The 27,223-nt window shown below is 46.5% G+C and overlaps 2 long non-coding RNA genes across 4 annotated transcripts; both read right to left on the minus strand.

Annotated features, from left to right (window-relative positions):
- Positions 1-1,030: 1,030 nt before the first annotated feature.
- Positions 1,031-5,862, minus strand: LOC116594788. Of its 3 annotated transcripts, none has more exons than XR_004287407.1 (3): positions 2,964-5,862; positions 2,360-2,547; positions 1,031-1,910 (listed from the first exon to the last, which is right to left on the minus strand). It is a non-coding gene; the product is annotated as an uncharacterized LOC116594788 (long non-coding RNA). The 3 variants fall into 3 exon arrangements; XR_004287408.1 differs by having other exon boundaries at positions 1,031-1,890; positions 2,360-2,561; XR_004287406.1 differs by having other exon boundaries at positions 2,360-2,561.
- A 167-nt stretch (positions 5,863-6,029) lies between these two features.
- Positions 6,030-12,954, minus strand: LOC116594789. Its single transcript, XR_004287409.1, has 4 exons — positions 12,547-12,954; positions 12,317-12,377; positions 11,061-11,173; positions 6,030-10,938 (listed from the first exon to the last, which is right to left on the minus strand). It is a non-coding gene; the product is annotated as an uncharacterized LOC116594789 (long non-coding RNA).
- Positions 12,955-27,223: the final 14,269 nt, after the last annotated feature.

Raw genomic sequence — 27,223 nt, forward strand, 5'->3', positions numbered from 1 at the left:
TGAGCCAAGGGGAGCCAGCCCTTGTACCCTCGCTGCTGAGTTCCCGCACACCCTGGGAAGGGGTGCCACAGGCAAGGTGCTCCCACTGCGCTGGGAAGTGGGAAGCTAGAGGCTGTGTGCCTGGGCCATGTCCACTATAGATAGGCACATGATATGCAGATAATGTGTTTGCATCGAGGTAGGGAACAGTCCATACATATAAATGTACTTTACATACAGAAGTGGAGAATGTATGTCCACATCCATACTCAACATATTACATACAAGAATAAATGAATGCACATTCACATGCATACGCACACAAATAGATCCGCAGATACACGCTAGCTTGTAAAAATCCATCAGACAATGATCTGACGTAAACATTGAATACGGTCTTCTGACAAGTTTTCGCATTAAGTAAATAAAACCATGGCTTTGGCAAAAGAAAAAAAAAGACATTTGGAAAAGGTGTTCAGGAAAACGATGGTATCCCTGAAAAACCAGATGTGGGGGGGCCGTTGCGGCGGGGGTCTGCTAGCGCTCCCAGCTTGGATGGCCCAAGGCTAGGTTTCAGATAAAGATCAGAGGCCATTTCCTTAGCTTCTTCAGACCTGCTGCTCAAACCTTGGAGATCAGTGTCTGTGGCTCACTCAGCTGAGAATGACTTCATGCCACTTCTGGTCTGAATGCTTAACTTGGCATGCATCAGGAAAAAAATCCTTTGGGGAAGCCCTTACTGGCAGGGTGACTTTCCTCCACCAGCACCATCAGGGAGCATGGGCTGATTCAAGAAAACCAGGCAGCTGCTTATTCCTTTGTCCCCGAGCACCAGGGGGGGTCGCCTTGTGTGACCTTTGGTGAGCTCTGGGCCATACTAGTCCATTGAGAAAGGTGACAGTTTCATTTGCAAGTTTCACCTCACTGGGCACAGGGGCTTTTGGCCCTGATGAGAAACGCCTCCAGGAAGGACTGAGTCACTAAAGGCAGAAGAAGCCCTCCCATCCCCCAACTCCCCGGGGGCGGCGGGGGGGGGGGGGGGATATTTTTAAAAATATTTTCAATGATGTTCTTTGCTGAGAACCTCTCTGCACAGCCAACACTTTCTGTAACGGTTCCATAGTGCCCTGGCCAAAAAAGAGAGCAAGCTTTTAATGAAATTGCTTGGGGTTGTCATAGTTGTTGTTGCTGTTTTTAAAGGCAAGAAAACTTAAGCCAGAGCAGACTCAGACAATGACTTATCTGGGGGACTGGAAAGCTAGCTGTAGCCTCAGAACCATGATAAACCCTCATCTTCAAGTTTTGAGGGTTTGTTGTTTGTTTGATTTTGTTTTGTTTTGTTTTAGCTGGGAGCTCATTCCTGATGCATTTACAGTCAATACTAATTTCCATGCCTCCCGCTGAACCCCTGTTAAAAAAAAAAAAAAAAAAGCGAACAGAAACTCCCCCAAGTGAGCTCTGCAAAGCTCTTGAGTCTCAAAAGCCTCCAGGGGAGTTCCTCCAGGGACTGAAGTTCCTCCAAATATGGAGCCCAGAAAGTCCACTTGGATGGCAAGGCCGAGTACACGGAAACACGAAGCAGGCCTTGCCGCTGAAAGGGAATTATGGCCTACGGGAGGGGGCCCGGGGGCCTTGTTAAAAACTTACAAACTCATTTATGCATTTATTTTTTATTTTTAGGTGCACAGGGAAGGGTGTCTTCTCCAGTGTCAAGAAGAAGTGGCCCTTCCAAGAATTGAGCTTTTGAGCTGATCCGGCCGCCCCTGGGGGGAGAAGCAAAAACAAAACAAAAACAAAACGCTGCTTTCCAGTTCCCGTGGATGGTGACTTTTGGACTGATATCCATAAAAGCATCCATTCAAAAGCACGCTTGTACTCAGCAGCCCGTGAGGTCCCTCGCGAATTCATCGTCTAGGGAAGGGGAGGCATACCTCCAGAAATGCCCAAATGGAAGGGAACAGGAGAAAGAAAGTTAAGTTCTTCGGCTTTGGTTGCATCCCCCTGCCCTTTAAGCAAATTATCTGGGGTTTCGACACACACACACACACACACACACACACACACACACACACACACTCTTGAGCTGGACTGCCCTTATTTGTTTGCAAACGGTCCAGATGCAAGGGGGCCCCATTAAATGAGACTCCAAGAGCCTGGAATTTATGGCCTGTTAGTTCCTTCGCACAGTGCCTGCCCACCCACCCCCCCACCCCCGCGCCTCCCCAGAAGGGAGCTCATTTCCACAACCCGGGCCTGACAAATGTCATTTCTTATGTCAAACACTCCCATGTGGATCTTAAACCCTAAACAAGAAAATCAACTAGCCTTCCTGCTGTAAAGAACATTTTGGAAAGGAAAACAATTTCAGAGATCGACTCACCCAAGTCGGCAGGCAGAGGACACGGGCTTTGCAGAATGGTAAGGAAGGTAAGGGCTGGTTTTAACCAGCCTCCCAAGCTCCCTTTTGAAGCCTTCTTAAAAGGCCGTTGCACCGTGAGTAGAAATGAGGCTCCTCCACAGTCTAGATCTTCCGCACTCCATCACTGAACACACGGTGCCCCTGGCCCACTGGAAATTACGGGCTCCATTAGGGAGAAAAGAAATTACTTACTGAGCAGCAAATTCTGTAAATTTGTAATTCAGATCTTAGTGCAGGCCTGAAAGCCAGTAGGGATCTAGCCCTATGCATAAATTGGTGTTCTGGAGAGCTTAACCCTCACGGCTCTCTGCCCCCCCCCACCCCCCGCCCCAGAAAGCTGCTCACTTTAGTATCCCCCTCCCCTGGCCCTTTAATTGGCCAAAGCAGACATCGGGTGCGGATTTCACAGATGTAAAGATAACTATAATATGCCTCACATTCTTGCCCTTAGCAATTTATAGAACACTTTCTGAATACGTCGTCTAATTCAAAGCTGTGTACCTCTAACTGAACTTAATTGCCACCTTTGTTGTATTTTATTACGAGGGCACAGGGACGCACGCACCTCTATGTCTTCTCTCTCTCTCTCCAAAGGAGCAGTTCTTGACAAAATGGCCCCCAGCTGCTTTTCTGGCAATGGTTGCCATTGAAGGAGCTCATGGCTTAAGGGATGGACTCTCCTTGGAGGATGTTTTGTTGAAATCTGGCCACATGGGGGAGTTCTAGGACCTAGGGTGCAACTATCATCTCCAGCCAAGCCCTATTCCCTCACTCCCTAACCGGGAGGTTGGGCCAAAAAAGCTCTTAAGAATGTGTTTGTTGATTGTCTTCTAGAAAGCAGTCAAATTTAATGAGGAGAACTAGAACAAGAGGGGGCCAGCCTGGGCAAGTCAACTGCCTTCCATGATTCCCAGTTGGTCAGACCAAGACAAAGTCCAGTTGGTTGGTTCTTCCATTCTTAGCAGCTTAGGGTTGGAAGAAGCTTAAGGAAGGACAGCGTGATTGTAAACTATTTAGGTTGGTGTCATGGCCAAGCATTGATTTATGTTCCCCTCACCGGCTCTTCATGCTCCATAACATAGCCTTACCTTTCACGTCTCTGCACCCAACTTGCAGGCAAGGGACTTAACGTTGCTCTCAGTTTCCTCCTAAACAATGGGACAGTAATTGTGCCTACTTCCTGGAGCCAGTGGCTGGCACATCATAAGCTCTTTGTAAAGGAGAGCTATTATGTCATAGGGAAACTTCAGCACCATAGCAGAAAACTCCTACTTCAATTGGCTAGTTAAAATCGTAATAACTATAGAGAGATTTATCATGTCATTGAACAGATGTTATATCACAGCCTGGCTCTGATTCTCCAGACTCTCCCCTGCCCTGTTCCGTGGGCTGACTTCACCTAAGATCAGTGCCAGTACAAGGCTACAGTTCCGGACAAGGGGATTATGGGATTACCATAATCAGTTTTGATTTATCCTTTTGGCAAAATCAATTATTTAGAGGCAACTACAATGATGCAATAAATAGCAAGGCAATTTTTGACATCAGTGTCTTTAAAGTTAGTAGTTCCTCAGACCAGCTGTGGAAGCACCCCCCCACCCCCTCCAAAACAGGGCCCTTAGACTGCGAGCTCATCAACGTCGGGGACTTTCTTGTCTGTGTCCCTCGCTGCTCTGTCATGAATATTTAGCACAATGTCTGGACACAGTAGATGCTCAACAAATCTTGGCTGAATGGTTGTATTAGTAGAAATTCTGTGGCCACATCCACTGGTGAGGGGTTGCCTTATGCTCTAGTATGAGTTTATCTCAGCACCAAGTGGTCAGCCACTTTAATCAGACATCCACCCCCCCTCCAGTTGCCTCGCCTAGTGGTTCTCAGGGTGTGGCCAATCAGCCTTGGCATCGCCTGAGAACTAATTAGACATGAGAATTCCCAAGCCCGACTCCAGACCCACTGGATCAAAAACTCAAGGTGGAGCCCAGTAATGTGTGTTTCAGCAAACCCTCCAGGCAGTTCTGAGGCAGACAATTTGAAAAGCACTGGTCTAGGTAGAGCTATCACTCCCCTGATGATCCGTTGAAGAAGACCAGCCCTGAAGATACATAGCCAGCCCTGGACTTACTACAAGCCAGTCATTGTGCGCCACGTAAATTACCTTGCTTACTGCCCATTTTACAGATGAGGAAATTAAGGTTCAGAGAGGAGAAGCAATGTTGTTCAAGGGCACACATGTTAGAGCCAAGGCTGAAACCTAACCTAAGCTCTTACTGGCATGTTTTCTTGCCTGTGGCAAAGACAGGCAGGCAAAAGGACAATAATAATATAACGTATGATAAGTGAATGTAGGGTGTCGTGGAACTCAGAGGAAGGCACTGCTGCAAGACTACAGGGGATGAAGGCTGGCCATTGGAGGTGGTGACAGTTGAGCTAACTCCTAAGGAATGATGAAGACCTGGCCAAAGTCGTTCCCAGCAGAATAGGAAGCGCCAAAGCCCAGGGTCTACCGAGAGAATGGCAAGTTGTTCCACATGGTCAGAGGGAGGCTCTGGGGGGGACAAACAAGATGGTGGAGGCTGGAGAGGAGGCGCAGACCAGATCGTCAAGGACATGAAGTAAGGAGCTCACAGTAAGAAGTTAGAACTTCTCCTGGGAAGTAGGGAAAAAAAGATCTGAGCCGGAGGGTGGCAGAGTCCCATCTGTATTTTGGTCTCAGGTAAGATCTAACATAAACTCAATTCAACTAATACTCATTGAGTGAGCTGAACTATCTCGTAGGCAATACAAAGTATAATCATTTTCTTCTTAAGCCTCTTTTAAAGGTATAAGAAATACCCACTCAGATTAAACCTCTAACTGGCACTGGTCCCTACGAGAATGTTTAAATGCCCATTTCCAAGTGTCATAAATGTAGGTTTGGACTCTGGCCCCTGATCCACCCAGACGATCCACACCTATGACCCAAGGCTGGGAGATCGTGAGCAAGATATTTCACGTAGAAAGCCTTAATTTGTTCCTCTGCAGAATGGGAATAATAGCAGAACTGAATTCAGAGAGTTGCTGAGAAGAGTAAACGCGACAAAGCATTTATAGCTTTTAAGGACAGTGCCTGCCAAGTGGTAAGGGCTGAGGACACGGACATCTGCCCGAGGTGGAACACATGTCTTCACTTTCATGGGCTCAAGGGCCACCCAGTCTTTAGGATTAAACTGTGTGCCAGGCCCTTTCCATTCTGGCAACCAGTTAGCTGACTGGCTCATCCAAGAAAAAAGGAAAGAAGGAAGAGAGAAGAAAAAGAAAATGTTGATTTTCCTTGATGTCCATCTCATTCTAAAGTGAAGTTTCTGGGGAATACACTCGAGTATGCCTTTGGTTTTCCTCGGTTCTATCTTATAATATTAACCAGTTTGGGGACTCCTGGGTGGCTCAGTCTGTTGGGCGACTGCCTTCACCTCAGGTCATGATCCTGGGGTCCTGGGATCGAGTCCCACATCGGGCTCCTTGCTCAGCGGGAGCCTGCTTCTCCCCCTGCCTGCCACTCCCCCTGCTTGTGCGCTCCCCCTCTCTCTGACAAATAAATAAATAAAATCTTTAAAAATATATATATTAACCAGTTGGCCACCGTAGCGGATGCTGTGGATGCCCCATGTCATTTCTCTTCAGCTCACTCCAGAGGTCACATACAGCACTGAGAGCTCCCACCTCAAAGATCCCTCCACTATTGGCTTTTCTTCTCAGTGGCTTTCTCCAGGGGCTGTGAGAACTCATTCAGCCCACGTGTAGGGTGTTCTGGAAATGCCTAAAATTTGACGCCCCTAGGGACAACCTTCAACCAACGAGGAGATGGTAGATAAGTATCTCAGCTCCCCCACCCCTCAGAGGGACGACTTTGAGGTGTCTTCTAAATGCTCCCACACGGTCCCCGGCGCGACTGAATCCTAGCTGCCCGCAGTAGTGACTTTCTCATGAACACAGTCTCCCTCCTTTGTGCTTCCTGGGATCACGTCCCAAACAAACTACCTGCAACCAAGGTCTCGCCTCAGGGTCTGTGTCTACGGCACAAACATCTGTATCTCACTTAGGGTCCTTGTGCCAACTAGTTTAATAGAGGGGAATTCATAGGTGCTGGGTGAGGTAAAAAAGCAGGCACCTGACGAGGAGACCACCCAAGAGACCGGACACGGAAGGAAACTGTAATACCAACGGGGCCAGACAGACAAAAAGAGGTCCTGTTCCCAGTGCCAGGGGAGCTGGACACCGTGTGGAAAGTGGAGCACCACATGGGGCTGGGCGAGGCTGCCGGAGGGTAGCTGGGGTCCAGAGGGGGCCTGGGGTCCAGAGTGGGGAAGCACTACCTCTCTGCTGATGGGCGAGTATAGGAAAAACAGCTTGGTGGCAGCGCCCCCTGCTGTCTGAACCTAACCCAAAGCCAGTTGGCAATGGAACCTGGGAAATGAAATTTGAAGGGGAACACTAAAAACCAATGGGCAAATAAATGCCCCAGCACAACCTAAAGCCTGGCTTAGAGAGAAAACTAACATCAGAAAGCAACGTTGTCAGGGCCCCAAGCCAATCCTGGAATTAGACAAATGAACATGTATGTGATGGTCCCAGCCACATGAAGTCACCTAACTTCTTCAACGTCACTGTGGTGTCCATACAATGGAGGATGACAAGGGAATCTTCCACGCGGCGTTGCAAGGCGGGTCTAACGATATATTCCACGCAAAGCAGTTAGCACTGTGCCTGGTGCATGAGTGCCTACAACATGCTCGTGCTCAACGGGACATCTTGAGATTCAACGGCTCCTTTGAGTACCTGGCAGCCCATTAAAATTCCTGCTCAAACTTGTTTCTTCCCCTCTTTACCACTCAAAGGCTTGACTTCAATGCCTAGAATCTGCCTCTAGTCTCTATTTCATTGCCTTAAAAAAACAAAACAAAACAAAAAAAAACCCCAAAACTTTCCACTTTCACTGAAGTTGTGCCAGAACTGAAGGAGGAATAGCTCTGTCCTCCCCTCCCCAGCCCTCTCCCCGCAACCCCCACACCCCCCTCCCTATCTGTGCTGGCCAGTTGTTCACAAGGAGCTTAGCAGTTTTGAGGATATAAAAACAGGAAATTATGCACCAGTCCTGACTAAGGCTAAAAACGTATGTGCAAACCCTTCCTCACACAGATTTCTTCAGCTCTCCAAAACGAGGCCCTTGAAAAATCAAGTCCCTGGCCAAGGTCTTTGGATTTGCTTAATCATTTCCTTTGCCAATGTATAACCTCTTTAGCCATGAAGAAGAAATGGTGAGAAAGGGGGAGGTGGGAGTTGAAATATTTTAAATCAACCACAAGACAGGACAGGAAATTCTGGAGGGGGTAGGGGGGTGGGAATGTTTCTTTAATCTCTTGGTGCCACAGCAGACTAAGACAGCAAGTTGGGGGAAGTGATCTTTCTAGGAGATTCTTTTACTGTTGACTCTGACCCAGCGTGAGATGTCATAGGCCTCTTCATTCAGGGATGAATAGGGAACATGAGAGCAGAGAAAACTCTGAGATGCATCCCCCATGACCCTTTATTTGACTGCGGCAACAAACATTTGCTGAGCGCCTGTTCTGCCCTGTGCTGTGTAGAAAGGACTAAGATGGGTTCCCAAACAGGCAAAATACCATCCCGCTTGCTCAATGCCAGCTGCAAGTTAACAAACCTATGGGAGGATGCCTACCAGAGAATTTGAAACGGATGACCCCCAAAGTTGTTCTACTGTTAAAATCTCTGGAACGATAATGTAGGTGGCTTCTTTGTGCTTCTTTCTCTCTCTTGGAACTTTCCCCAGCAAATCAGAGCTGTGTGCTTTATTAATCCTTAAGGTAAAAGTCATTGTCTTCAGCAGTGATTTTTATCCGGAATGGAAGACCAACCCATTAGCATTAATCCAGGAAACAGAACAGGAAAGGATGAAATGGAATGGCGCAGAGTAGGACGGAACGGGAAAGAGTAAGATAGGAGAGGAGAGGGTAGTTCACGATGTGTTACAGGTAACATGCATCATATGAATTAGTGAAACCTTAGTTTTTATTATGAATATGTGCATATAGACTCATGATATGTTTCTTATTATGGTTTATAGTCAGAAGAGTTTGGAAGTCTCTGGTCTTTAGTGTAGTTGAGTGGTTAAAAGCCCATGAGCTCTGGAGTCTGCTGGCATGGGTTCAGATCTCAGTAGTGTCCTAGCTGCCTGCGATTAGACATGTTGATTAAACTCTCTAAATCTCAATTACTTCAGGGAAGTACAACATAATAAAGAAAAATATAAAATGTAATATTAGATATTATACTCTCTCAGGCTCTGGGGCCATTTATTCTCAGAAAGTACCATTCTGTCCCCTATAAATGTCCTTTGCTCCCAGACTCCTACTAATCTTCTGGGGTCCACTCCTCTTAAGTAGAATTACTCCTTCTATATTAGCTTCTCTCTCCCTAGATCACCTCTCATTCCCTCCAGCTCCAGCGGCTATCTTTAGCATTATCTGGGGAAGGCCATAGCCATTTAGTATGTAAAATTTCTTTCTGGAAAAATGTCCAGATAGTTAGTCGCAGACCATTTCACCTATTAGAACAACTACAAAAGCTAGACCAAAAAAAAAAAAAAAAGAAAGAAATGGTACGAAGGCATCCAAAAACGGAGACACATGCTCCGCTTCAACGGAAAACAACAAGGAGACTGGCAGTTGACTTTTCAGCAGAACTGATGGAAGGCAAAAGATAAAACCCTCTAAAAAAAATTAAGAGCTGAAAGAAAATAACTACCAACCTATAATCCTACACCTAGTAAAAATATCCATCAAAATTTAAGATGAAATAAACATATTTTCAGACAAAAACTGAGTGAATACATTACCAGCAGACTTTACCTAAAAGAAAGACAAAGGAAAGTCCTTTAGGAAAAAAAGAAGATAATCTCAGAAGAAAACTAAAATTTTAAGAAAGGATGAAGAGCAGCAACAGAAGAAATTGTTGACAAATCTAAATGAATACTGACTACATTAAAAGATAATAATCATGTCTTGCCAGGTTTAAAATATAACTAGAATTGATATTTGCAGTAGGAAAAGGGAATTAAACAGGTCCTAATTTTCTTGCATTGCCAGAGAAGTGTTAAAAGCAGGAATTTTATTAAACTACAATAAGACAAAGATCATCCCTGGAATCTGCAAGATAACAACAAAAGAAAATATACAAGTAACAAGCTAATAGAGAGGAGAATGACCTTAAAAAGATGTCATTAATGTAAAAGTTCATAATAAAGAAAATGGAACTCACAACAGATGGAACTGAAAGAAACAGCTAGTAATGCATTAGTATTGTGTTAGCAATGTGTTAATAATTACATTAAATGTAAATGAGCTAAATGTTCACATGAAAAGAGATTGTCATACTAAATGAACAAACAAAACAAAACAAAACCCACATATTTTCTGCTTCCAAGAGATAATCTTTAAATATGAGCATACAGACAGGATGAAAATAAAAGATGGGAAAAGATACTGTATGCATACAGTAATCAAAAGAGAGTTGACTAGTTACTCTACTATCAGATGAAGTTGATTTTAAGATGAGAGCAGCACAATAAAGAAAATGAATTTTATACTGAAAAGGGTCAGTCCCACTGAAAGATAGAACAATTCTAAGTCTAGAAACACTTGCTAATACAGCTTCGATGTGTATAAGGCAGAAACCACCAGATCTAAAAGGAGAAATAGAGAAATTCACAATCATAGTGGTGGGCTTTGACATTCTTCTATCAGTAACTAACGGACAAGCCAACAACAATAAATCAGTAGGAATAGAAAGATTTTGACCAATACTATTTAACACACTTAACTGACACTTACAGAACAAAGCAACTGATGACTACAGAATATGTATTCTTTTTCAAGTGTACATGGAACATTTACCCAAGTGGACATGGGCTGGCCTCTAGAGTAGGTCTCAAATTTAGAAGGTGGGTGGCAGGGGTAGGGTTTGCTGCTGGACTGGATGTGAGGATGACAAGAGAGGAGTCAAGGTTGATGATGAAGAACCCAGTGCTCTAACGTCCAGAGTGACTGATTCATGCTGCATAGTTAGCATTTTGGAAAGATAAGGGTGTGTGTGTGTGTGTGTGTGTGTGTGTGTGTGTGTGTGTTTAACAGTCATAACATAGTCAGGAGTATTTACATGAGTGAGTCAACCTGGGAGTCAACCTGTATTCAACTGAACATGAAGGAATTATTCAAACTTGGTTTCTGGAATATTCCCAGGGTGAAGTTATTTCCTGTTTTTATCACTGTCTTCTCAGTTTAAGTGTTTGCTTCTCTTAGGAACTGGGCTGGCATCATCTGTTTCAGTTTGGAATGTCAGACGAACAGAAAAAAACTCCATAAAAATCCCACGAGGTTGACAGACGCTTCTGAGAAATGAAGTGGACAGCCCAATTCCTAACCTCTCTTATCAGAGATGAATTGGTTTATGCATCTGCTGATTGAGTATCATCTGTGAGTCTGGGTCTGGGAAAGAGATAAACAAGAAAAGCAGAGAACACTCCGGTATAGGTGAGGAGGCACTCTCCCCAAAAGCCAAGTATCAAGAATATACTTTGGGAAATCCCACACATAATTGCATTACGTACCCTCGTGTGATATATTTGAAGTAGTAATTAAGAACATTCTGGCACTCAGTTCTCCTTCCAATTAGCTTCAAGACATTGGACCGGATATGAAACATCGTGTCTCAATTTCTTTACTGTAAAGTGGGAGTGATGTTACTGATAATACATCATTACAGAGGTAAAACAGATACTATTCACAGCCTGCTCAGAGCAGTGCTTAGGATTAAGCTCACAAAATTAGCATTTGCAACTTTGTCATTCTGCTGTTTCAAATATTCCTTTCCTTTTCTGAAATTATGAAATCACAGCATTTTAAAAAAATGTTAGGAGAGAATAATAGCGAAAGAGTCTGTCATAATCCCATCTCCTCGGCTCAATCATGGTAGCTTCAAATATTTTTTTATATTGATTATGTCATTTTAAAAAATATTTTTATTTATTTATTTGACATACAGAGATCACAAGTAGGCAGAGAGGCAGGCAGAGAGATTGAGATGAGGAAGCAGACTCCCTGGCGAGCAGAGAGCCCGATGTGGGGCTCGATCCCAGGACCCTGAGATCACAACCTGAGCTGAAGGCAGAGGCTTTAAACCCACTGAGCCACCCAGGCGCCCTGATTATGTCATTGTTTTGAAAGTGTCTGGCTTACAGCAGATGATCAATATTGGATACAGATTGTCTGACTGTTCAAGTCAAAGCCAACTACTTTGTTTTATGCTTTGCATACCTAATTTAGTACATAAGATGATGATTGTAATTATATCATATACATTCTTTTAAGTTTTTTCATAAACTGGACAATTGCAATCTTTATGGCTCCTGGAACTCTCATCCCCTCGATGGGCACGTGCTGGATAAGCCACTTCTCTTTTGCTGTCCTGTTTGGAGAATTACTGCAGACCACACTCTTCAGACATCACCCCAGTGTACAGCTCTCTAGATAGCATTTTGCCTTTTTTGGTAAAAATGTCTTCAGAGAATCACAGAATACCGAGTTGAACATTCCAAACTCACCCTTTGAGTTAACTAAGAAAGGAGCCCCCAAAGATGAAACCAAAATGGGATTCCTTCCATAAGTTTCAGTGGTAATAAAATGAGTTCCTTGAGATGATGAAATCTTGTGGTGATCCTGTTACCATTTTGAAGCACCACTTTTCACTCTTTCCAAAAAAAAAAAAAAAAAAAAAAAAGATACAAAACCCACAACTCTGCCAGCACATCAATAGAAGATATGAATATTTGGACGTTTTTGTCAAATAATAGTAAAAAAAAATCACCCTTTGTGGATATACGTCAGAAGAAATCTCATTGGACCACTGGTGCATCCAAAAATTGGCTCTAGAAAGTGGCATAGAAAGATTTTCAGGTAGGCACATGTCTCCTGAAGCAGCAACTCCAGCATCAGATGGCATGTTGGGTGACAAATGTCTCCCTCCTTGTGCTGGGGAAGCGTGATGGGGAGGGGTAGGTAGAATCGCAACCCTCAATTTGACTCAGAGGCACTTACCTCATAAGGCAGAAGACAGCCACGGGGGCTCCCGTCTCAGGGCAGCGATGGGCCACTGCAAGCTGGTGGTCCTCTGTGGGGTCCTTCATGGGGTCTCCAGGCAGCCGTGGTGTGAAAGCAGCTCTGCTACCTTGGCTGGTACGTAAGTCAGTAACTAACTGACCAGGGCAGGCTTCAGACCCCAGGGTTCCAGCCTCCAAAGCCGCTAGCTCTACGAGTACCAGTCCTCTCTCCAGATTGGTTCTTCTTATTTTGGTTGTTCCCAAAGTTCACTGGAAATGGTAAGAATGAATGCAGAGAACTGTGGAGCAGGCCATTGCCACGGCTTCCGGAAAGAAGATGTCAGCTTCAGTCAGCGCGGTTGCCGGAGAGGAGGTGAGAAATGGCTGTTTGCAGGACTTACTTGAAGGAAACATGACTGGATGATCTCATCTATGTGACCTCCAGGCCCGCGTCTGAAAGGCGGCGGGGACACACCTGAAGGCAATGGCGCTTCACCAATGAGCTCATTGCCTCCAAATGGAGGCCAGTCTGGGATTGTCACAGAAACACCAGAGGGTTAACAAGAGGGTCTTTCTCCCCAAACTGGCCTTTTTTGACTCCATCCCCTGAATTAGGGCCCTAAGGTAGCGTGAGAAGAACATACAATCAGATAACCCTGAGAATAAAACCACCGACTCAGGGATGGCTACACGGTCGCCCCGAGTTCCAGTGCATCTACAGAGGAACCCACTGAGGTGGGGAATCTTCATCCCCTTCCCACACGGGAGAAAGCTGAAGTACAAAGAAGTTATAGAATTTTCCGGAAGCCACAGAGCTGTTCAGAGAGAGCAGGGATTGCATAGGGGTGTATCAGATGTGCGGTGTTTGCAGGATTCATCATGGGGCCCTGCTGCTTCCTGCCATGTTGGGGGACATGAGGGGGCCCAGCGTGAGGGAGAGGACTGGCCTTCTCTCTTCACAGAACTGGCTCAGGGTCAGCCTTCGGTTGCCAGCTCGCATCCCAGCCCACTGAGCTCTGGGTTTTCTCTTTGAGGGTTAAGAACACACAACAGGCCTTTGGTTGGGAGCGGGGAGGAGTTGACATTTGTCGTCCCGCGTTGGGGAAGTTGATCGTTGTAGGTCCTCTCACACTATGTGGAAGCCTGACATTTGACATTTGGGTAAAAGGGGAAAAAAATGTCTCCAAAAGCCTGCTTAGGGCCTGCTTGCCTGATCCCTTGCCAAACAGGAATCCTGCCTTGGCTCTCTTCCCTTTCACTGATTTTCAAACCACAGTTTTAAAAGCAGTTCCTTTGGGGAATTAGGCAAGCAACCGTGTTTTGGGGAAGAAAATGGTCCCATCCACAGAAATGCACAAAAAGTAAAATCACCCACTTCTCCTTCACCTGGAGAAGAGCACTGTTGACAACTGAATGTTTTCCTTCTTTTTGCCTTATGCCTATATCCTTAGTTTTGTAAGGGCGACTGACTGCACAGAAAGTTCTGTAGCATGCATTTTTTATTTTTATTTTTATTTTTATTTTTTTAAAGATTTATTTATTTATTTGACAGACAGAGATCACAAGTAGGCAGAGAGGTAGGCAGAGAGAGAGGAGGAAGCAGGCTCCCCGCTGAGCAGAGAGCCCGATGCGGGGCTCGATCCCAGGACCCTGGGATCATGACTTGAGCCGAAGGCAGAAGCTTTAACCCACTGAGCCACCCAGGCGCCCCAGCATGCATTTTTTAAATCAAACTTTGCATGACCAGCATTGCCCAATGTTTTAAAAATTAAAAACATAGAAAATATGATCTTTTTAAAAAGATATTATCTATTTTTTTAAAGAGAGTGAGAGCGAAAGAGATCACAGAGGGAGAGGCAGAAGCAGATTCCCCCTGCTGAGCAGGGAGCCTGACGGGGGGCTCAAACCCAGGATGGCAAGATCATGACCTGAGCCAAAGGCAGACACTTACCGGACTGAGCCACCCAGATGCCCAGAAAACACGATTTTTAATGACTACCTAATAGTCTGCCCCTACTGATGACTATAACATTTAATCGAATGGACATTCTTTTGTATCCTATTTCAAGCAACTTTATCCCCTTATGAATATTTTGCCTTTATATAGGTATTGTGATCCTACACAATGAAACCATTTTAATTTCCCATCAAAATCCTTCTAGACTTTTCTACATGAGAAAAGTCAAGACTCAAATTCCAGGTGTGATCTTTGCTCAGAAGTAAACACCATGCTCTCCTGTAGTGGCCAGGCCCCAGAAGGAGAAGCCAAAAATGTCCTTTTATCAAGATTTTTGGTCATCCCAGATAAACGCGAACCAACAAAACGTCCACTTGCTTCTTTCCCCGACCCGAGCCTTTCTGCAGCCCTCTATGGCACTTTCTGCCCCTGTACCACCACCACCCCCCCCAGTTACTACTCAAGATGTTGCCATTTTTTCCACTTCTACTGCTCTGCAAAGACAGTGCTTGCAAAATGCCATAAGCATTGTCTTGTGCTCTCAACTAATTTTTAGTTGTGTGAGTGATACAGAAATGCATGTTTCTGGTGAAAATAATTAACAACTTCAAGATAAAGGGAGATTCCCTTTAAGTACTTATCTCCGATCTTGGAAGCTTTTTCCTTCAACAAGGACATCTGGTAACGTCAGTGTGGCCGGAGGCTTCAGATTTAGCTTCTATGCACAGACCCAGAGAGAGTGAGTACACACTGTGGATTGTTTTTCTAACGCATCTTATCTTTTTAACTATTCCTCAGGTCAGCACGGACGGTGGTTTATTTCCCTGCAAGTTTACTGACGGTCCCTGAAGTTGTTCCTGGTTCTTCACTACAACGAACAGCGACACCACCGGGAGCTTCTACCATTTCTCTGTGCGTTTGTGTGGGAATTTTGTGTCCCTGGGACAGGGAATTAAACCCCCAGGCCATTGAGGGTGTCCCTTTCTCTTTCAACAGGACTAGGTGTTGACAAATGACCTCTCCAAGTTGGCAGCACACCTTTCAGCAACAGCCTGTTTCAAGCCTTCTACTACAGGCTCTTTTTTTTTTTTTTTTTTTTAAGATTTTATTTAATTATTTGAGAGGGAGCGAGAGAGAGAGCAAGGGGAAGCAGCAGGCAGAGGGAGAGGAAGGAGAGCAGGCTCCTCACTGAGCAGAGAGCCCAACATGGGGCTCAATCTCAGGACCCTGAGATCATGACCTGAGCTGAAGGCTGAGCCACCCAAGCGCCCCTCTACTATAGGGTCTTAAGTGACATTGTGTAGCCAAGATGCCTCTTCGGTTCCGTATCCCCCTTCTCCTTCCCTGTGCACCCTCGTCCTCCCTGTCTATGTTTTCTAAATACCCTTCGCGATGTTCGATGTTCGATGTTTGCTAGGCTGTCCTGAAATGTGCTCGTGGCCTGGCATGCATCACCTCTCGCTCTCCCTGAGTGACCTCGTGTGTTCGTACAAATTGCACAGCTCCCTCTCTCAGGGGTCACAGACTCAAACACTGAGAGGTGCCAGGCAGGTAAAATAAATACGGGGGAGTCTATGCAGCTGCCCCCACCAGCCCCAACCCCAGCCCGGTGCCGGTGGTTGTTGGGTCATTGGAATCTACGTTGAATAATCTCATTTTTGTTTCAAGAGGAATAAAAAATCTAGATTTGTATGTAAATGCTCTTATTTTCTATGAGCTGGAAATTAATATAAAAGAAATTTTAAGCCCGTGTGGCCCACAAAACATACCTGTGGGACACATTCTGCTGCCAAAATGCCAGATGGCAACTTCTGCCTTTAGCAAAATCATTCTGTTCCACAAATACCCTCTTTCCTGTCTGGGGCCTGTCCCTTACCCACTCAGTTACTAAATGCTCTGAGGCTGCCCGAGAAGTTGTTCCAGAATTTAGCCTACCCCTCTGTCCTCACTGCCATTCCCTTAATTCCAACACTCGCCAAGTCACATCCCGGCTGTGACTAGAGCATCTAGCTAGCTCTCCTGCCTTCACTTGCCTGCCCCTGCCCCTGCCTTTGCACAAACCCTCCTCTGCATTCTAGAACATTCTCAGCATGGCTAATGGAAAGAGAGGAGGAGGAAGAGGTCTCCTCTCTGCTCAGACAACCCTACTGGGGCCATAATGCCCATAAAGCCAAGTTGCCCACTGCGGCCACATTTTGCCCACCCTTGCTTGCCCCAGCGTCATGCAATGTGACCCAGCAGAATCAAATTCGGGTTCATATCAATATTCAGATATTGGGCTTTTCCTGAAAGATCTGACTGGCTTGGCTGGCAGAGCTGGGTCCACCGCCTCCCATGGAAGCAACTGGTCAGGGCCCAGTAGTGACCGTTGAGGTGGGGACAGCTTTGTCCCCTTCCCACTTCCTCAGCCAGCCTCAGGCACCCCTGTACTACCTGTCCCGGAAGGAGTTTGCGACCCCCGAGGCACAGGCTGAAATTCAACTGTTAATGGGCACATCGGACCTGGCATGTCTGGCCCCTCTGCCCACCCCCAGCCTCACCTCTCAGCCCTGCCCGTCACCCGCTTTCTTTTTCCCACCACTAATAACGGCTGACTCACCAAGAAATTGTTTCAGACCTGAACCTAACCGCCGCTCAATGGGGTGACGGCTTTAGTTACTTAAATCAAGATAGACACGCTCTGTTCAGGGAGGGCTTCCCTTTAGCTCAATAAATCTCTCTTCAAATCACTAATGAAGTTGAACTTGCCCTCGACAGTGTGTTTCAGGTTTAAGAAACTCCTCCTGAAGCTCTTTATAGTTCTCAGGAGTCTCCCCACTCAGCCTCGGATTCTAATGGAGGAAGACTGGGCTGCTGATGGACAAAGTCACACCTAATTCATTTACCTCCCAGGAGAACAGGGTGGACGATCGTGCGGGAAGAAAGCTGCCTGCCCTCACGGAGAACAGGCACACACACACACACACACACACACACCCCTGAACTCACTCACTTCCTTTCTTGGTGTACATAGTTAATAATATGCACGGTCGTCATTTTGCTACGTGGTAATTATAAACGAAAATCTTTTATAAAGACTGTGGAGTTAGGATTATTTGTGTAAAACTGGATAAAACAATTTTTTTAAATTTGTTCATTTTGTTTTAAGATTCTTTGAAGCGGTCAAGCCTACCCCACATGCGTTCTCCCTTCTTTTTACCGACTTCAATGCGAGGGGTGGGAGGAGGGCTTTAGAAACCTCAGCTTCAAGAACTACATTTCCCAGACTCTTCCGTGCCCGGACTTAGCCATTTAACATGCGTCTGGCCCATGAGATGCCGTCAGCCATCACGTGACCTTCCCAAGAAGCTCCTTAAAGGTGAGGGGAGGTGGAGACTCAGGTGATCTCTTTTCCGCTCCCTGAAAAGCCACGTGACCCTTAGAAAAAGACCAAAAAGTTTGGCCTTAAAATCCATACCACACCAACACCAGCAGCCACCTACCTCTGGCTGTCATACTGAATGGGAAAAATAATCTTATTTAAGCTGCTGGCATTAAGTTTACTCCTTCAGGTAGGTAAACGATATTCCATTCAAAACTATTTTGAACCATGGGGCGCCTGGGTGGCTCAGTGGGTTAAAGCCTCTGCTTTCAGCTCAGGTCATGATCTCAGGGTCCTGGGATCAAGCCCCGCATAGGGCTCTCTGCTCAGTGGAGAGCCTGCTTCCCCCTCTCTCTCTGTCTGCCTCTCTGCCTACTTGTGATTTCTGTCTGTCAAATAAATAAATAAAATCTTTAAAAAAAAAAAAAAAACTATTTTGAACCAGCCGGGGGGTGGGCAATATCTCCCACTGGCTAGCCCACCAAAAATCACAGGCAGGGTCCGATTCAGAGAGAACTGTATATAATATTACTTTATTCATAGTACCTTGAAACTTTTTATGTGCTTTTACCATTTTTTGTGTCCTGGCCCAGAGGCAATTCAACATGAAATTTATCAACTGTGCATATAATAAGCAGTGATCATGGAGAACTGAGCCAACTGAAAAATTTAAACCCAAATGTAGATTTCCACTTTGGCTGAAAGCAAGATGTTCCTCTCGGTGGTGGGAGGCCCTCAATTTCCCACTTCACTCTGGGTGACTCAACTTGAAAGCACTCCCATTGACATTCTGGAGTTTTCTGTAATCTCCTTTCCTTAATAAATTCAAGATAACTCCGCAAGTCGCAAACGGCCCATAATAGCGTTACTGTTTCCGGGCGAAAGCAGGGATGCAGCCCCGGCCAGTAGCTACGTCTGTGGATCTCGGCGTAATTGCTTCAATTCCCCACTTGTTTCTGAGTGAGTGTAGGCCTGACCTCCGGGCATGGCCGAGCATTACTCAGTCAAACCGAGAGTTTCAACGCTAAATGTGACAGTGTGTTCTATATCTGTTTTCGCTCTGGCAGATTATTCAAATACCATCCAGCTGAAGTCAAGTTGTCCCAGAGCCTGTTGAATCTTTGCCCCAACGGTCCGTGTAGGAGCCCTTCCTTAAAGAGCTTCCTTTGCTATACTGTAATCTGTTTCGCAGTGAATATGTGGTGAGTGAATGTTTTCAGCCTGATTCTGTTCTCCTACCTCATGTTCCCTGGAGATCCCGCTGCCTCCTTATAAAAGCCATATGTATCTTATCTTTTCCACTGCAGTTGCTAAAACCAGAAAGCAGGCTGGAAAACCTTTCCCCAAACTGTACTGTTTTTCTTCATTTCTTCCTGACACCTCCAGATAACTTGTTAGCGTACTGTCTCTCTGTATTCAGCACAGCCCCACTGGGTGTTTGGGGACTGAATGACATCACCCAGGCACTTATAATTAGAAAGAAAAATGTCTCTTTCCAAATCTATAGCACCAGGAGACAACTGGAGAAATTTCAAAAGTTGCCGGTGAAACCCCAAATGAAAGAGGTCTTTTTCTGACCAGGAAGACACTTGCTGGCTTTCAGGACACTACTGGGAAAACACTGGAAGCAAGTAGCAAATAATCTTCCCAACAGCTGATCCCAAGGCCACATGCCTTGGCTCTCCCCAGAGAAGCTGTGTTTCTTGAAGTTCCCGGAAGACTCCAAAGAGTGGTCTGAATTTTCGCCACCGTGGAGACGGAGCTCAGGGACTTTTGATTATTGAGTTTTTATTTGTCTAACAAATTCTTATTGACTGAGTGTGAATGCACTCCCATGGACATTCTGGATTTTTTTTTTCTATAATCTGTGTTTCCTTCATACGCTCCAGATAGCTCCAGAAATCACAAATGACTTGAATACTGAGTTTTCATTTATTCAAGAAATTTTTATTGAGGGTCTCTCTCAGCAAGTCTTGTGCCTTGAGGACCTTTTCTGCTGTCATCCGGTGTCTTGGCCTAGGAATAATACAGCTGGAGCTCTGCTATCCAACACACTATTCACTAGATACATGCAACTATTTAAACTTAAATTTAGATTAGCAAAGGTTAAAAGAAGCTGCAAATTCATCTCTTCGTTCGCACTGGCCACATCTCTGATGCTCAGTAGCCCACGAACCTAGTGGTTACCATATCGGACAGCAGACCTCTACGACATTTTTTCATTGTGGAAAGTTCTTTTGTGGACAGCACTGAACTGATCACCGGACTTGCCTGGAACATTCCTGGATGACATGTAGCATGAATAGCTCCCTCTTTCACACCCAGAGGGACCTGGCTGGAAAGGGAAATTGAACAATGACAATGAACTTGGCCACTGTGCTTGCAAGGACTTCTCGGAGATCCAGAACCCTGTGTCTTGCTGAAAGAGCTGGCAGTGTCAGCAATCCCCCTGCCTTTTTTCTTTATTTTTTCCTTCCCACCTGTCAAATCCACCAGGGGGAGGTGGGGAGAGTGCAGGAGAAGAAAGGGTCAGTTCTCCTGAAGCGAGTGATTTACTTGAAAGCAGTTTCAGTTTTGTTTCTGATTTCTCCTGCCTGAAGGCGTTCAGATTGGCCCCTGTGCCCCGAAAGATGCCCAGGGGTCCAGAAAAGGGTAAGGCTTTCCCTCCGAGCCGGCTCCCCTCGGTCCGGAGCGCCCCTGCCCGCCTCGCCCAGCAGAGGGCGCCGCAGCTTAATGTTGTGGGCGAGGAATATTTACACAATCATTAGGGATTTTTTCTTCTTCCAGTGAGACTTTATTTTTATTTATTTATTTATTTAATTTTTTTTTTTTTTTTTTTTTTTTGGTGAGCAGCAATCCGAGGTGCCAGCTCATACAGGTCACCTTAAGGATAAGTCGTCCAAACTGGGAGATCAGAGCCGCTGGGCGTGCAGCCAGCTCGGTAGGGATCCGCCGGCTCCCGGACAGGGGGCTGGGGACGCAGCCGCAGCCGGTGTCAACACGGCAGACACCATTTTGCAGAACTCTCCAGAAGGGAGGTCTAAACTGTGTCCGACACGATCTGTGCCGCCCAGCGGGTCAGGCCTGCCCTGCTAGAGGGCCGCCCCCCGAGGAGCACCCCGATCGGGGCCTTGCTCTTCGCGGGGCCCTGACACTGCCCTGCATCGCAAACACCTGCCAGGCCACAAAATGGTGGTGGCTGCGCAGGGGTGTCTGCAGGGAGCAGCGGGGGGCTCTCCCGCCGCTGGCTCAGCCCCCCCCCCCCCCGCCCTCCGTCGGCACCCCATGCCTGTCTCACCGTTTCTCTCTTACTCTGTTTCCTTCTCTCTTTCTCCCCCCCTCGGCCCCCTCCTCCTTCTCCCCCTCCCCCTCCTCCCATTCATCCCCTTCTTCCTCCTCCCCTTCCTCCTCCTCCCCTCGCTGCCCCTCCTCCTCCTGCCGCAGTCCCTGCCCCTGCGGAAGGGGGTTGAAGGCCCAGCTGGTTCGGTTCCCGCTCCGGCTCCCGGGGCCGCGAGCTCCTCCCTGCGCAGAATCCGGGATGCGTTTGAGTGTATCCGAGGGGCGAGGGGCCGAGCCAAGGTACCGGTTTGGGTTACTTCCTTTGCCCGTCTTGGTGCACCGAACAGGGCTTATGAGATCCAAAAGCGCATTCCTAAATGGGTGTTCATGGCTCTTCCTCAGATTTTCAGGAAACTTTATGAAGGGCTGTCTCAGTGGCAAACGCCTGCGAGACTCCGCGGTACCTTTCGGGAAACAGACAAGCACGTGCGGGCTCTCAGCTCCGGGGCCGCGACACAGCGGCCGTTCGTCCGGGCACCTGCATTTATCTTCCTTTTCTGTAATCACCGCACGCTCCTTAAGGAGTAAGACAAGGCGTGAAGAAGGCACATGGCATGGGTTCCGCGAACACCAGCTACTACTATTCCATTATTTCTCTGCCACGAGCTCCCTCCAGGAGGCCTGGAGCTCACCTTCTGCACACCGATGCTTGCTGGCGGAGCTTTGTGTCACCTGAACCCAGGAATCCTGTGGGAGAGGGTTGCCCCCCCCCCACCTGTGACTTCCTCTCTGTGACTTTTGTAGCCATTGTTCCGTAGCTCAGTTTCTCGTTGAATGAAACTCGAGAGCTTTCCTTACCACCCCTTCTGAGACCGTTGATAAAACACTCCACACGCCTTTATGGGGCCCTTGTGATGAGCCAAGGACTGGGGAGAAATGCCCGACCACCGCCCCTCGCCCCACCCCGCACATCCCAGGGTGCCCAGGCATGGCCAGGGTAAGCCTAAATACAAACCGTGCCTCCTTTCCCACCCCAAAGTGTCGCGATGGGTGATAAATAAGGTCGCTCTACAGAAAACACAACAGACCTAAGTTCAAAGTCAGGGGTAAGAGACAAAGATACAGACAGGATATCGATGATAGATAAATGGATGGGCGGACAGAAGGACAGATGATAGATGGATGGACGGATGGACAGTTCGAAAGAAGATTAAGATTAAGAGAGTCTCCACTTCTTCATCTGGAAAACGGGTCTCGGAGTGCCCCCCGCCTGCGGGGTTACTAAACTGACCAGGAGGCAGGTGTGTTGGCCGTGCTGGGTGCACAAGCCAGCGTGGGGGTTCTCCACCTGTGACTGGTCGCCCCATTGAGGCACTAGCAGAGAAGGGCTTCACCTCCCCAAGAAAGAAAAGGAGCATCTCCAAAGAAAATAAATTCATCGGAGCCTGTAATGTGGGGTGTCATTTCAAAAACTGTATTTCCATTTTATGGTTTCATACTTTTTTCTCTGGAACATCATTGCGGCTAGGAAGAGGACCCCACTGGGACATTAGGGCCTCTTAGGGAGCTCTGCCAATTGTTAGGGCTCAAGCTGCCACCAGCTATTGGATTATGCATCACCCTATTCTTCTAGGTCCACAGCAGGACAGGTCGGGGAGGGCTAGGACAGAGGGTATGCGCAATGTGACAGGGACAGCAATGAAGGAGAATAAGCTTCTGCCTAAATTGGGGGACGGGAGAAGGGTGGGGGACACAGAGTCCAGAAAATGGCCTGGCCAGGAAGGTCTCAAGCCTCCTGCCCATGTCCTGCTCACACATGACCCAAACAGAGCGGATGAGGCAATGGCCAAAAGAGGCAGTTTTCATTCGAGAAACCCCTATCTCCTGCTCCAGCAACTTCCCAAATGTCTTCTCGAATTTTACACAGGCTTCTAAAAATGGCATCAACCGGCATCCAGTGCAGGGGACCATGGCAAGTTATGCCATTGAATCCTGAGGCAACACTGTGGAGCCAACCCCATTATCCCACCTCTGCCCCACTGAGGAGGAAGCTGGAGCCTGGGGAGTCTGTGATTGGGACATCCCACTGTCCCAGGCTGGAGAACCAGGATCTGAGCTCTCCTTCTATAAGGCTTTCTTGTCTCTGATAATTTTCACTCTCAGGGCAAGTTACCGGGTCTTTATAGCCGAGATTTTTCTTACCTGCTTGTTAAACCTCAAACTGACTTAAGCAAAATAGGAATTTGTTGGCGCAGAGAACTTAAAGAATGAGGATTGATAGCTTCAGGCATGGCTTGATCCAGACTGGGAGGTCTGAGCCATATACCCACCAGGGTGGTCTCTTCCTGCTTTTTTCTGTGTTGGCTTCACTTCTTCACTCTTGGGTGGGTTCTTGTTCTATAGCGGTCCCTGGTGACTTCACATTTACAATTTCTCACTTTTACACACCAGCAGAACTAAAACACTTCCTTATCAATAATTCCAGCAAAAGTCTCACTCCAGCCCCATCAGACCAACTAGGACAATTTGTGAATCGATCCGATTTGCCAAGCCTAGAAATCAGTGGCCATTCCTGAAGTCAGGATTCAGGGTCCACCCCCACAACCAACGGAGCTCGAAGTGGGGATGGTAGTTAGCCAAAGGAAAGCCAGGGAGCTTTTCACCTGTGGAAGAGAAAATGAACGCGATGAGCACGGAGTCTGTGACTGTCCCTGATGTGGGTGAGCGCTCGATGTCCTTTGGCTATTTAAGGGAGCACTTAACCAAAAATCAAAGACTGGGGATCACCAAAGCACTGGCGTTGGACCTTCAAGCTCGTAGTTCTTCACCTTGATAGGACACTAAAAACTCCTACAGAGCTTGAAAAATCCTTCCATCCCTGAACCCTGCCCTCGGGATTCTGATTCAGTGGATCTGGGGCAGGGTCCAAGCAGCAGTGGGTGGTAAGTGCACCCAGGAGAATTTAATGAAGTGCCACGGCTGAAAACCACTACTTTAAGCGAATGCGTATGCTTGGCTGGTACCCACGATCGTCCTCACCATAGCACCGAATCTTTTAAACGCCAAAGAATTAAGAAGCCATAATTATAGGTGAAGCCTTAATTCAGAATTTCAAAATGTCTCCCCATTATTTCTCCCAGTGCTCCGTGGGCTGACAACAGAGTTTTGTCGGTCAGCTAAAAAAAAAAAAAAAAAGGCAAAGCAAGAACTCAGCTTAGGCATGTTCATGTGTGTATTTACATGTGTGTGCACGCGCGTGCTCACCCCTCGTGATTACACAAAACCTTGCTCTGGGTGGTTAAATCAGCGACACAGATGACACAGGAACTTAACTAGCGCTGAGTCATAAGCCTCCTTGTTTTTTAAACTTTCTTCTTCCCTCCCACTCCCATGTCACTCACAAACACTGGATAAAAGGCTGGGGGTATTTAACGTCCCTAGTGACAGACAGAGAGACACCGTTTGCCTCCGGAGGAGATAAACTAAGAAGAAGTAGATGACATCCCCGTAGGCCCCACATTGCAAGTCCGGAATGCGTAGCCTGTACCTAACCACGAGGAACCATTAGACAAACACAAAATGAGGAACATTCTATTATAACGGGGCAAGGCACAGGGGATGGGGGGGGGTCTTCTCTTCAAAAACGCTAATGTCACCAAAAAGACACAGAAAAGCTGTGGAAATGTTCCAGGTTTAAAGAAGGCTAATAAAATAAAATAAAAATCAAACCCAAATCTTGCATCTGGACTGTACCTATGCCAGAGGGGAGAATGCTATTAAAAATCATGTAACGGGGGGGTGCCTGGGTGGCTCAGTGGGTTAAACCCTCTGCCTTCAGCTCAAGTCATCATCCCAGGGTCCTGGGATGGAGCCCCGCATCGGGCTCTCTGCACGGCAGGGAGCCTGCTTCCCTCTCTTTCAGCCTGCCTCTCTGCCTACTTGTGATCTCTCTCTGTCAAATAAATAAATAAATAAATAATCTTTAAAAAAAAAAAATCACGTAAGGGGCACCTGGGTGGCTCAGTGGGTTAAGCCTCTGCATTCAGCTCAGGTCATGATCTCAGGGTCCTGGGATCGAGCCCCACATTGGCCTCTCTGCTCAGCAGGAAGCTTGCTCCCCCCCCCCCTTTCTCTGCCTGCCTCTCCGCCTACTTGTGTCTCTCTTGCTCTGTCAAAAAAAAAAAAAAATCGTAAGGTTAACAGATAAAATGGGAATATGGATGATAAATTCGATCTAAGATCAGTTGTACATCAGAATAAATGTGTGAAGTTAACTGTCCTGGGGTGGGTAGGGGACTGTCTCCATGCTTAGCAAATAGGAACTCAACCTGGGGTGTTTGAGTGTCAAGGACCATGATGTGTATAACAACCAGAGGGGATTCTGAAAGCAGATAAATTATTCGTACTTGTGTGTATGTGTGTCTGGAGAGGAGGAGAGAGCACGCAGACAATCAAGCAAACGGGGTTAAACATTAGCAGGCACATCTGGTAAAGGGTGTGCAAGTAGGTCTTCATACCATTCCATATTGCAGTTTTTTGGGTACATTTGAAATTATTTTCAAATAAAAAACGTTTTGAAAGCTGGGGACAGAGAGAGAATATAAACAGTAAACAGGAACCGAATGTGGAAATATACTTCATGACTCATCAAGATTAAGAATTCCAAACACACACACACACACACACACACACTCACACACACTCACACACACACACACACACAGGGCGCCTGTCAAAATTCACTCTTCATTCTAATAAAATGAAGAGTTCCTGTCTGCACCTGGGGCAATGCGACAGTCACACTGTGAAGTGCATCTATCCTTGAACACTTTCATGAATTCTGCCAGATTAGGGGCTTTCCAGGAAGCCACCAGACGGCACAGCCACACCCCAACGGACTCGCAGGACTGAAGAAATGTACAAGACTCAGGTCACCAAGTCACAACCCTCTCCAAACAGAAATCGGTCTTGTCACTGCCAACCTGAAAGCTTCCCACCGGTGTCCCGTGCCCCTTAGAACAGAACGGAAGCTTTTCCCTGCAGACACTCAGTGTCTGTTCATCTGTCGGACTTCGGAACGACTCACTCCCACTCCTCTCTCTCCTGAAAGCTGTTGTCCTGGGCCTCGCATCACTGCCTGCCCCTCCTTGTTTCAATCTCAACTCAACTGTCGTCTGGCTCATTCCATTTATTTTGTTCATAGAAATGACCACGAAGTGGATTTTTTTTTTTTTTTTAACTTAAGTTGTTTCTTCTCTGCAGAATGCAGAAACCTCCTGTGAGCGTTTCCCGCTCTGTTTCAGGCTCTGGGCGTGTCTTTATCCTTCTGCCCCCAGGAGCATGTGTGGTTTGGCTCAAGTTCTCGCTGCTGTGGGGTTATGGTCAACTCTTGTCCTCAGACAGCCTCCCCTCCCTACGCCCCTCCTTCCTTTGCTTTATTTTTGTTGATGGTACTTGTTGCTGTCTGATCTCTCTCTCTCTCTCTCTCTCACACACACACACACACACACACACACACACACACACAATGTATTTGACTAATATATATGTATGCATAGATGAATTTGAAAAATGAAATGTGTATTTTTCTGATTATCATTCAAACTCCCTCACCCTCAACCCCCAATAGATTATAAACTCCACGAGAGTGAGGAATGTATCTATTTTTATCAGTACGGAACCCCAGCACCTAAAGCCAAGCCTGGCGCCTAATAAATGCTCCAGAACTATTTCTTGAACAAATCAGAACACATGAGCAGGACTGGAAACATAGTTGGTGCTCAATAAATGAGTGTTGAAAAAAAAAAGGTGGAAGACCTCAGCTACCAGAGTTCAAGACTTTCCACAGATCTACAGTAATCAGGACAGGGTGTGATTGCTGTAAAGATCGACATATAGTCAATGGAACATCCAGGAATATACCCACACAAAAATGATCAGTTGATTTTGTAAACAGGTACCGAGTTAATTTAATGGAAAAATGGTCGTCTTTTCCACAAATGATCTGGAACAACTGGATATCCATATGCAAAAATAATGAAACATGACCATTTCCTCACGGTAGACCTAAAATATTAA

The sequence above is a fragment of the Mustela erminea genome, chromosome 7 (genome assembly GCF_009829155.1).
Source record: "Mustela erminea isolate mMusErm1 chromosome 7, mMusErm1.Pri, whole genome shotgun sequence".
Taxonomy (NCBI): Eukaryota; Metazoa; Chordata; class Mammalia; order Carnivora; family Mustelidae; genus Mustela; species Mustela erminea.